Source organism: Ambystoma mexicanum, chromosome 8, assembly GCF_040938575.1.
Source record: "Ambystoma mexicanum isolate Mex_15411 chromosome 8, UKY_AmexF1_1, whole genome shotgun sequence".
Lineage (NCBI taxonomy): Eukaryota > Metazoa > Chordata > Amphibia > Caudata > Ambystomatidae > Ambystoma > Ambystoma mexicanum.
This window is the reverse complement of record NC_090929.1, coordinates 1,437,552,308-1,437,564,509: the sequence shown is the minus strand read 5'-3', so window position 1 is coordinate 1,437,564,509 and position 12,202 is coordinate 1,437,552,308.

Below are 12,202 nucleotides of genomic sequence, written 5' to 3'. Positions count from 1 at the left end.
ATCAACTATCAATGAAGTTCCATTTGTCCTTCCATGAGGTCCAACCATCAAACGGATAATTGTGGGAAGCAAGAATGGAATATTCAAATTTTAGTGTTCGAATCACATCCCGGTTTACATTTCTATTATGTATAACCTGCTACATTAACTAGCAGCACAAAGGAGTAAATTATTTTATTAGCTCCTTCTACACATCTATTGAAAACACTTCGTTTCTCCGTCTTAATCAGTGCAGGTCACTCATCAAATGTTCTAAAGCTGGGTAGGCTTTAAATACTTCATTCAATAATTCTCAATGTTGTCTCTCCTGATAAGTTATTGGTGTCAATTATAACTTATCTAGGATTAATTATCTTCAAATTACCTCAATGTTGTTCACTTCTTCTTTTAAGTCTTCTTGGACTGTGACCTTAAGATAGTTACTCTGCTATGTCGCCATAGGTGCTGACTACCAGATACTATCTGGGGGAGCATCCATGCTCTTTCCCTATTTAGAAAAGACAGTACTTGTTTATCTTTACAGTTTATTAGCCCATTGTTCTTTCATTATTTAAACCCGTGTTACATTGTGTCATTTTAGGACTTATCGTACTAACCTGGTCTTATTGTGGATCCGGTTCCTAATATTGATGTTTACTACCAGATTCTGCAGTCTAGCTTTCTGCTAGCTGGACCAGAACCGGTCTTCCAATCCTTCCCTTAATGCCATGCGCTCCGCATCTAGTTTTCTACAATGGAAAAACACAGCGGGCACTGAGTTTTACTCTTTTGGCATTGTGTACCATTTACAAGCCTTTCTCATAGCTAACATGCTGTGCCGGTTTGCCGCTCTTACCTGTGTCTTTTCTTTCATTCCCCCGCTCATTCCGGGTTCCACGATTCAGCTTATGACCTGTCTTTCCAGGACTGTTTCGCGTCTTCTTTCACCGATAGCATCTCTATCCGTCTGTAGCCATTTCTTTGGTTGCCTTTTCCCTTTTATACTGTTACTGTGATCATGTGACTAATTCGTCACCTGATCGAAGGACGCTATGTCCACTATTCACCTTCTTATTAACTCAGTTATTTGCATTGGCTGCCTTCGGCCCCCTGCTTTTCCGACTCGAAAGGTCTGCAACTTGGGTAGAGCGACGCAAGCCGACCTCGCGTTCTAAAAAGACAGCGCGGCGTCCACGTTTGCTACGATCCCTACGCAGCTTTTCTCAAGCCATCCTAATTTATGAACCGCCTTTCTGCACACTGTACTCAATGTACCCTTATGATGGCACTGCACCACAAAGTTATATTTTAACAGCTACCACTTGACATGTTTGTAACGCTAGGACATCCGTCCGAACCTCCGGCAAAGGTATGTCGTAAAAGATGTTTCTAATTTATTTTACTTCTGTAAACAATACGGGCTCATTCTTTTCTTCACTACAGGATACTTGGTGATAATGCACACATGATGTATTTTAATTGGTTCCACTTATTTCCACCTGACTGGCTTCCACATTTCTTCACTCTAAGTCACCTAACGTACAAGGAAAAATGGTTGCCACATTTACTTTTTGAAGATCTGGTCCTTAATTTGATTTTTTTTTTAAAACAGATTATGACCCCCTATCCATTTTTTCTTTTTACCGTGGTGCCCTTTAGCTGTTTTGCCCATGTCTTAGGAGACCGATCGGTTATATTCTGTTTTCTCATTCAAGCCCAACTCTGTGCTCTTGGTGAGAAAAATCAGTTCTCTCTCTTTTCGAGCTAGTTTTCTTCTATCAAGGTTAGAATCATTCGTTTGCACATCTCCATCAACAGTGTTACCAGCTTCTCGTGTCTACACTCCTCAGCTGCTGGTGAAAGGCATCTGGATTACATCTCTTTTCATTCAGGACTTCATTTCTCTTCGCTCTCCTTTACTTCTTCACTCTTCTTCTGGGTTCTTCAAGTACTGCTCGTCGCCAAAACACGGTATCCCAGAGTGGCATTACCTTCAGGCAGGACACAGCCACCACTCCAGAGCCAGGTATGTAGAAAAGATAAGCTTGCTTTATTGTTACAGTTCCAGGTAGGAAGGTAAGTAAGGAGAGCAGGTAACTAGCTTCTACTCCCTCTGGCTCTCTCTTTGCCTTTTCTAACCGTCATCCCTGGAACTCCCATGCACCCTAGGTTCCAGGCCTCACACCACATTCCAAGCTACACACACACACACCACACACACACACACACACCCTCATCCGGCCATCCTGCTGCCAGGTGCTACGTCACAACAACCTGCTTCACCTTTGTGGTGCACATATCTATTAATAGCTTTGTGCTGTTCCTGTACAAGGAAGAGTCTAGGCTTATATAGTGTTGAATTTCATTTTGTGGAAGGCCATTCAAAGTTTTAACTCTTCTGATCGTCTTCTGTGCGTTGACAGGATGATGAAATGGCCACATATTGTGTAATATAGAGGCATGACTTGTCAACCCCACCCTTGTGTCTTTTTTTAGGCAGTTCAGTAATGTGAGGTTCAAGCAGTGTGAAAAACAGGGTACATTGTAGTTAATAGACATCCTCTAATGAACACACAATGTTGCTACCACTGTCATTCAAAACCAACTGTAGAGGAGCAGCTTCATGCCTCTACAGGAAATCCCGCCCCCCTACCTTCTGTATGTTGGAAGCCTGAGATTGTGCCATGCTTGATACCAGCAGTTGTGACCATACCAATGCAAATATTCAAAAGAAGGTACTCACTAAGAAAACCCTACCAGATGTATCCCCAAAGAGATGACAATCTGAGAGAGGAACTCCCCAAAGGAATATGAAAAATGACAGAAAGAGGAGCTAGTGACGTCACGAGAGATGAATGTGATGCACTGAGAATACTGGTTGAAGAGAATGCATGGACCTCATAGAAACTGATGACGAAGTTAAGAATTGATTAAACTTTCATATGCAAAAAAGAAGATTGTACGTGCGTGATGCACTGCAGAAAATGCAAGCCATTCAATAATTGTACAGATTCAGCAACGCAAGTAGACTAAGAAATCTTAGACGCTGGCTATATGTAGTGAATAGACTGCAGGCGTAGCCTCCATTGTATAGAAGCTGGACATCGGTGTCATGAATTTAGTAAGCCCGGACCTATGAAGAGGAAAGAATGAGAACTGTGTCGCAGCATGAATTAGCTGAGTTTGTGGATGCAAATGGAGAGGATGTTTGGCCTGGTGTCAAAGTGAAAGCAGCCAAGGCCAGTTATCTATGCGCAAAGGCGGTGAACGTGAGAAGGTAAATCATCCTTTGTTAAGGTGCAAAGAAAGAACACTATCCGTGTCAAGTTTTATTCATTTAAGACATTTAAATACTGAAGAATAGTCCAAATCGTGGTATCCTGTCACGTAAGCCGAGGATGGAAATAGAGTTGAGCTTGGAGTTATAGAACAGTGATACTGCGTGCTCACATTTCCTTATATTCTCACATACAAGAATACTTTGCAAGGCCAAGTTCAAAGACAATCTTCATGGCAGAAGACATGGGTGATGAGAGATGGTGGGCTCATTGGGTGGGGAGGTAAAGTCAAGTCCACCTCCTGGCATCTGGGTCTGCCCTTACGTGCTGCTAAGTGAATGGACGGACTGTTCCAGACATGGAACGAGCGTGCCAACCAATTGTAGAGGGCCCATACAACAAAGGGCCTCATAGCTTGAGAGACAATGATATATTGTGTACCTAATAATGTTGAAGATTACATGTTTTAGAGGTAGGCATGAGTTGTCCACCTGACAGCAGATATCTAATCACAATCTCACCTCTTATAGAAAGTATACTTAGATGTTCCCCTTGAGCCTATCAAAACTGTTCGTAGGTTTTTCTCATTTGCCACGTAGTGTGACATCACGTATGACAAATATTTAGTATATAAATGTGTTTTTATGTGAAATCTACGAGAGCACAAGTGAACGTCCATTAATATCCATTGCAACTCCCTGTTTTAGATAGTTGAGAATAAAACAGCAAAACTTTGCCATCTTCCTGAGTTGGTTTGATTATTTCATGTAAGAGTTATTCTGCATCCCATCCATTTCATGCAGGTTATCCAAAGGGCTCTAAGCTCATGTGGTAGCACAACGGATGGTTCAAGATCCAAACTAGTTTGTCTCCAGAGTTTTGGTCAAACGAGCATCCTCCGCCATTAGCCAGAAGGTTTCAGGGTTTCCTGTGGAGAGCAGGCAAATAGAAATAAACTTGCAAGAAGAACCGAGACGGTGGGCAGGCCCCCCTTTAACAAAATCCCTGTCCGGATTCCATGGGCACTCTGCGGACGGAAGGCGAAGTGGTAGGTTTGGAGAAGTCGATACTGAAGGCCTTGAGTCGATTAACAAATGAATGGTGAGTAGAATGAGGGGAATGGCAAATGAAGGGGATGGGGTTGTGATAATTTTTGAGTAACAGGAAATATTGCGTGTGGAAAATATAGCGCCTATAGTCCTAGCTCAAGGGAAATCGATGTGTCAAACTCCAATAGGAGTAGAGTGAAAAAATATAATGCATGAACAGGTTCATGTAAGGTGACGTCGCAAACCCTGTATAGGGTATTAAGTAAAGGCAACAGGGAAAAAAAGGTGATCACATTGTTTATTAATGTATAAAGTCCACTAGTATGCATGCTGTTTGTTGAGTAGAAATATCAAAGATCTATAAAAGTTGTGAAGTCATTGGGAAAAGTTGAGGAGCTATAGTGACTACCTAGAAAAGTGGTTGGTACCAATCCAAAGGTAGAGGTAGCTAATCGAGAAATTAGAGGCTTGAGCAGCGATTGATGGTGGCACTCATATTTATTGTTTCAAAGGCATTGAAAAGTGTTAATTTAAAGTAAAAATATAAAGGTTATTTCATAAGTCTGGTAAGTATTGACAGTCAATTGAGACTTGTCATTATGTGAGACATCCCTCTGATGCACCTATGCAAGACACTGCCAAAGCACATGCCTAAGCTCAAACAGTATAGTGCAGAATGGGTGAAAGGCATGGCAGATAAACTGTTCATGCCCGTGCCACAAGGGGGATCACTGTCAAAAGCGGTATTGCAATACATCCCCGTATACGCATTGTGCAAGTATATGGTAAAGAAATTAGAGAAAAGGTTAGCTATTCTAGAGCTCTGAAAAATGTACCAAGAAGAGAGGGAAGATCCGCCACCTGAGGAGTGGATGCTTAGTCAGAGAAAGGAGGACGGTGTTGAGCCCTCAGATCCCTTTAGCTAGCCCAAAGTAAAAGACTCTAGTGCAGAAGAAATAGGGTTGTATGCTTTAAAGGAGTTGAAAGCGGCAACAGGGTATAGTAATCCAATATACAAAGCGGCCGCTTATAGCAGCGATGATAGTCCAGAGGAGAATGAGAGAAAAGAAGAGATTTGTAAGATTTGTAAGATCACACAAGACAAAGAAGAAAAGAGTGAGTGGTCAAATATATCGACAGAAATAGAGAGGGAAATTAAGAGATGGAAAAGAGAGAAGGATAAAGCTGAAAAGTTAGCGCTCATGCAGAACAAGTGGATGGGAGGACAGATATTACTCAAAATCAATGGGAAAGGCCTCGAGGAAGTTAGGCAGAGAAAAGATAAGGACGAGCAAGAAAGGAGAAATAAAGAACGAGAGAAGAGATTGAGATGAGCAGAAAAGGCTAAACAGGAAGCGACAAGAACAAATGTATCCAGAAGAACAAGAGAGAAAAGAACAACAGGCAGAAGAACAAAGATAATATGACAATAGAGTGACAGAAGATAGGGATAGAAGAAAAAGGAAGAGAGAAGAGGAGGAAGCGCAAACATTGAAGGACAAAAGAATACAGAGATAAAGGGAATAAGGAGGAGAGAAGGGAAGGAGTAAGGAGAGAAAAACGAAGGCAGGAGGCAGAAAGATTTAGAAGAGAGGCGAGAAAGCAACGAGAATAAGATGAAGAAATAGAACGAGGGACAAGACAGCAGGGTCTTGATACCAGTGTCGTTCGTACGGAACCAATAAGGCCAAGCCCAGCAAAACAAGGGGATAGAACAGAAGAGTTCCTTCCGATAAAGGAAGCAATGTCGGGCATCTAGAGTAGTATTGGAAGAAGAAAACCTTGATGCAGGAAGCATCGGGAAAGGAATGATAAGGTTTATCAAGAATTAAGGGAAGGTAGCAACTATGGAAGTCGCGGCAAGAGGGATCAATCCCTAGCATTTCAGGTACGAAGCATAGAAGAAATTCTGTTCAGTCACGAACATAGACCATTGTCTTTAAGCAGACTGAACCTAGACAAAGGTGAAGGGTATGATAGTCACACTAGTTGTGACAAGACATGGACAAAGAAAGAGTCCATCCTCGAGGCAAGAGGAGGCAGGGCATGCACTCTTGAAGGAAGCCTGCAAATGGACAAAGAAGTAAGATGGTCAGATCTGCAACAACCTAAGGATAGGATGCCAGATCCCATACCATATCCAGAACGTCCCAAAGGATGCTCGTGTAGTGAGGAGGGAGAACAGCTGCTATATGTGAGCAGATTAAGGTCCCTGCCGGCAAGGAGATGGACTGCCATGGATAGACTAACGATGGGAAAAAGGGGGAGCAAGGCCACAGTATATTCCATGGCCACAGATGAATAAGGATAAATTAAGGTGTAAACTTCTGAGTTTGACTTCAGGTGCTGGGAAATGAATCTATGAGTTAGAAAAAATAACAGGAGGAAATATACTGGCCATAGGGGACATTAAGGCTCTCCTGGCAGCTATTCTTGGGGAAAGAGATGATGACATATGGAGGAAAGCAGGATATTCAAGTGTGATAGCACAAAACACAGTGGATGTGTCAGAATGGCATTGAACGGTGAAAAAACAGAACTCATGGTTTTGGGTTCTGCCCTCAACAAGGATTATCAGCAATTTCATATTGGAGACTGTCTAATTAAAACCAAAGATAAAATAAAACCCTGGGTGTTACTTTCGATCAATCCCTCTCCATGAAAGCCCAGGCCAGTAGTCTGGTATCATCTTCGGCCTACTATATGAAGCTACTGCACTACATTCACCCCTATCTGTCTCAAAGAGTTGTAAAACAGTGGCGAGAAACATTATTGGTGCCAAAATCGACTATTGTGGAAGCCTCCTGTTAGGCATTAAGAAGTAAAAGATGTTGAGACTTCAAATGATACAGAATGACACACGTTAGAGCCATTCTGGGTCTTAAGAAGTTTGATCATGTCTCTGATGCCAGGAGGAGTCTTCATTGGCTTCCCATTAAGGCAAGAATCAAATTCCTTCTCCTCTCAATCACGTTCAAATGCTTAGTGGGACAATTTCTGTCCTATGTGACAGATAAACTGAAGAGAAAAACAAACACCTGGAACTTGCGGTCCAACAACCTCAAGCTATTGGAAATTCCCTCCACTAACTCGGTTTTCGTTAAAAGCTGCGCATTTTGGGCAGCTGCACCCAAAAGCTGGAATGCAATATCCTTTGATCTGAGGAGCTGTGAATCTCTTGAAATATTTAGGAAAAATCTTAAAACTCATTTATTTGAATAGGAAATCCTACATCCCCTGTTGACAACGCAGGGAGAGCAGGGTCTTGTCTTTTGTCCTTGCCATCTGTGTCTTGAGACCTTCGGTCTTGGTGCCCGTATGCCTCTGGGCCCTTTGGTTGCATCACATATAAATAAATTAATGTAAAGATAGTGCATCATTGTCGGTTGTTATAAGAGAAAAATAGGAAGAAGGATGAGAATAGAAGAATCGAGGAAGCCAAGCTAGTTCAGAAAAAATTTCCAAAATTTGCCATAGAAGGGGCAGGAATTGACAACCAGAGAAGGATTGGGAATGCAATGGGCACATCACAGGCGAGTAATCAGTGCCCGATGGACCATAGTTGATATGGGTTTGTGCCGTGAGGCAGAGGTATGGGCTATAGAGGATGAGGAGGCGGAGGAGGATTCCAAAATAATCAAGGTGGATTTCAGAATACACAGAATGAAAATCAGAGAACTCAGGGAGGATTGAACCAAGGGGGACTTGTCAGATAGGCACCCCCAGTATGTTATACTTGTGAAATGACAGGGAACAATGGACGCATATGTGGGAGACAAGAGAATGTACAGCATGGCCAATTCTCAAGAGGGGGGACAGCTTATCCTCCACCATATTGGACACAAACTAGGGAAGGGTTCTATCAGACACAAGCACCACCAGTGCAGCAGGTACAGCAGCAAGAGCAAGTGCAAATTAATCCACCACAAGGGCAGTCGCAACAGGCCCCCATATAGACACAGCAGTATGCAAACACAGGACAAGTGCTGACACCCAAAATAGGAGGTGTCACTGTGGTAGGAGGAAATCCTTTCACAGGGACAGAGATGAGCCTGTACCCGCAATAGGACAGCTTACAGGGTGACTTGGTGTGTTCACCAGACACCCAAGAGGAACCAAGCTTCGATGTGATGATAGGAGGCACATCTTTTTCTTTTTTAGTAGACACTGGGGCTACTCGTTAATGTACACGAGAGGGAAAATATGCAATGTCGGGAATTGCCATGAATGCTCAAGGGTTCTCTGGAGCTATGAGTCAAGTTAATTTTACTAATGAATTACCAGTCTCGATAGGGGAGTCTGACATGTCTGTTCCTTTGTTATATTCATGACAGACACCAGTTAACATTTAATGACGAAACTTAACATGACGATTTCATTCACTGACCAAGGAATAGTGTATACCACACCAAGAATACACTATTTAAATGTGGTAGAATTTATACTGGGATTCACAGGTCAAGTGGCTCTGTGAGGCATTCCAGTAGATCCAGAGGTTTTTCTGTATGGAATGACCGTTCTATTAACAAGGCTACCTGACCTCGTGGGAAATATTGTGAGGATACCTGATGAGTTTTTATTTAGACCACGAATACCTATGGATGAAGATGGGGCACAGACAATCGCTAATGAATTGGAAGCAGCCATAGTACGAAGGGAACTGGCAATGCTCGAAGGAGTAGATGATGAGCGTAGACCATGGAGGACAGTGATAGCTCTCGAGAAAGGGTACAGATTGACTGACATTACTGATGGTTACATGTTTAGGGAAGATCAAACAGACGATGAAGTGGTGTACTTTATGAGCATCCCATCCCGGATAAGGATAGAGAAGAGGTAAGTGCCACAGTGAATGGCGATAATACGGCAACATCCAGCATATTTTCAGGGGGACTTGGAGAAGGTGCCAAGCATCCTTTGGACCACAGGCCCTTATGATCTAGGTTTATTAAAGGGAATAGGGGAAGTTAATATAAAGCTGAAGCCAGGAGCAGTTTTACCTCGAGCAAGACAGTACCCCATGTCTCTAGAGGCTGATGAGGCTACATTTCAGACTATCTCAGCACTGATGAAACAAGGAATTCTGGTGCCATCGGAATCGTTGTGTAATACTGCGGTGTATCCGATCAAATAACTTAAAGGAGGGTCATGGAGATTTATACAAGATATGAGACTGATTAACTTGATTGTAGAGGCAGAGTTTCCTTTAGTTCCTAATCCAGCGATGATACTATGCAGTATCCCGGTGGAAGCTCGATATTTCACAGTGATCGATTTGAAAAATGCGTTTTTCTCGATCCCATTGCATAAGGACTCACAAGACTTGACTTCCTTTACATTCTGCCAAACTCAACTGAAACAAACTCATTTACCCCAGGTGTACTGTGAGCCCCATCAAACTTCAACACAGTCTTACAGATGGATTTAGGCAATATTGATCTTAAGAGTGCAGTGATACAATACGTAGATGACATTCTAATTTGTAGCACCACGGAAGATGAGCGCAGACAAGATTCTATTCAGTTGATGACTACTCTAGCAGACAAGGGATATAAGGTAGAAGAGGAGAAGTTACAATACTGTCAAGAAGAGGTGTTATACATAGGGCAGCTGATTTTACATGAAGGAAAGAAAGTGACACCTGAAAGAGCTGAGGCGATTATGAAAACCGCAAATCCAAATAAAAACAGAAGCAACAGATTTTGGGGTTATGCAACTATGTTAGAGCCTAGGTGATTGATTACAGTTCGTACATGAGACCCCCTCTACAAGCTTTAATGAAAGCACAAGTGGATAAAGTAAACATAGAGTGGACTGAAGGAATGGAGGGAGGGTTTGAGGATCTCTAAAAAAGCAATTTGTACAGCCCCTGTTTTAGGAATTCCCAACTATGCTGAGGAATTGTATCTGTTTTCGCACACAAATGGGACAGTTATGACAGCAGTGTTTACACAGAGGACTACATTGGGGTGTAAACCTTTAGCATATTACAGTGGGATTTTAGACACAGGTATTAGATGACACTTCTCTTGCTAACAGTCATTGGCAACCACAGTGTCCCAACTGAGAAATCTACAAGTATTGTGATGGGCTGCTCTATGACCCTCTTCGTGGAGCATTCTCCATTTTAGAGAAACCCAAAGGCACATTGACATCCCAAAGAGCTTCAGCTAATGAGGTAATGATTTTTAATCCAACAATTAAGATTGCAAGATGTAAAATAGGGAATCCTGCCACGTTTATAGCTGAGCCAATAGCAGACGGCGATCATGTGCATGACTGTGCAAATTATGTCAAATTTTATGATATACCCCACGTGAAGGAAAATGCTTTAGCGGGAGGGGAAATTCTCTTCATTGATGGTTCTTTGAAAATTGATCAGAGTAGTGGGGAAAGGCATTCAGGTGCAGTGGTAGTGAGGCACAAATTAAACTGAGAATTTGAAGTTGTAGCAAGTGCAAGACTACCATCTCACTTTTCAGCGCAAGCAGCAGAATTGGTAGCGCTTGTTGTAGCACTCGAGAAACACAAAGGGCAGGAAGTGACGATGTACAGTGACTCTGCCTATGTGACCTCAACCGTACACTTGTACTAGCGCGTTGGAAAAGGAAATGCTATCTCTGTGTGGGCAGCACTCCAGTGCAGCATGCATCCTTATTGGACAGGCTTATTAAGGCACCACAACTCCCAGTGGCCATAGTCTTCGTTAAATGCACAGCTCACACTAAACAAACAGATTTTATCTCTTGCGGGAATGAAGCCGCAGACGAAGAAGCCAAGAGGGTTGCATATCGTCCAGATATTTAATGTCGATATGCTGCAACTATGCAATGGATATATTATTATTACTATTTATTATTGGTGGTCAGTCATAATATCGAGAAAAAAAATGTCAAATTACAATAAATTTGAAAACGTAATGGGGAAAAAAAATCGAATTCTTTATTTTTTTATTTATATATTTTTTGGGGTTCCACATGTAAAAAAAAGGTCAACAAAAAAAATAAAGAGGGGTTAGGGGGAAAAGCCCCCATTTCGAATCAAAAACCTATTAAAAAAGAAATTTGAATTTTTTTTTCGCATTATTTTTTCGATTTTTTGACTTTCGCCATTTTTACATTCGATTTTATAACTATAAACCTTTATTATTATATTATATAATATATTATTATATAATATATTTATTATTATTATTATTATTATATAGGTATCCGTTAGTGGTATGATATGATATTTTATTTATATCGCGCTCATACACAGGTGTTTCAGAGCGTGACCAGGCAAAGGGAGGGGAACAGTGGAGAGAACAAACACAATGATCTTACTAGGCCCAGTGACATTGAGAACACGCAAGTGCATGGGGAAGGGAAAGGGGGAAGTGCATGGGAGGGGGGAGAAATTGGAAAGTGCAGAGCATAAGAGAGGACAAGATAAATTATAAGTGAAATAAATACGGTGATCAGAAACAGTGGTAGTGCAGTGCGGGCCAAGTGCAAGGTTAGTCAGATAGGGAGTATCTGATCAGTGCCGACAAAGAGTGGGGGGGCTGTATGGGTACAGATACAGGCCCCAGTGCAAGGGGGGTCAGGGGGCAGTGCAGGAGGGCGAGAGTGAGCAGGTACCTTGGCCCGAAGGGCAGACGGTGGCCAGGTGCAGCATTGCTGAGAGAGAAAGCAGATCAGCAGGGGAGAAGAGGGGGAAAGGCAGAGGCAAAGACGAAGGTCTTGAGGAGCTTCCGGAACAGTAGGTGGTTCTCCTCAAGTTTCAAGGTAGCAGGTAGGCAGTTCCAGAGGGAGGACCCGCAGAAGACAAAGATCTACCACCAGCTCGTTTCTGTGAGAAACGATTGACCCTGAGGGAGTTGGAGATAGAATGGGCAAAGGGCTCTAGAGGGGA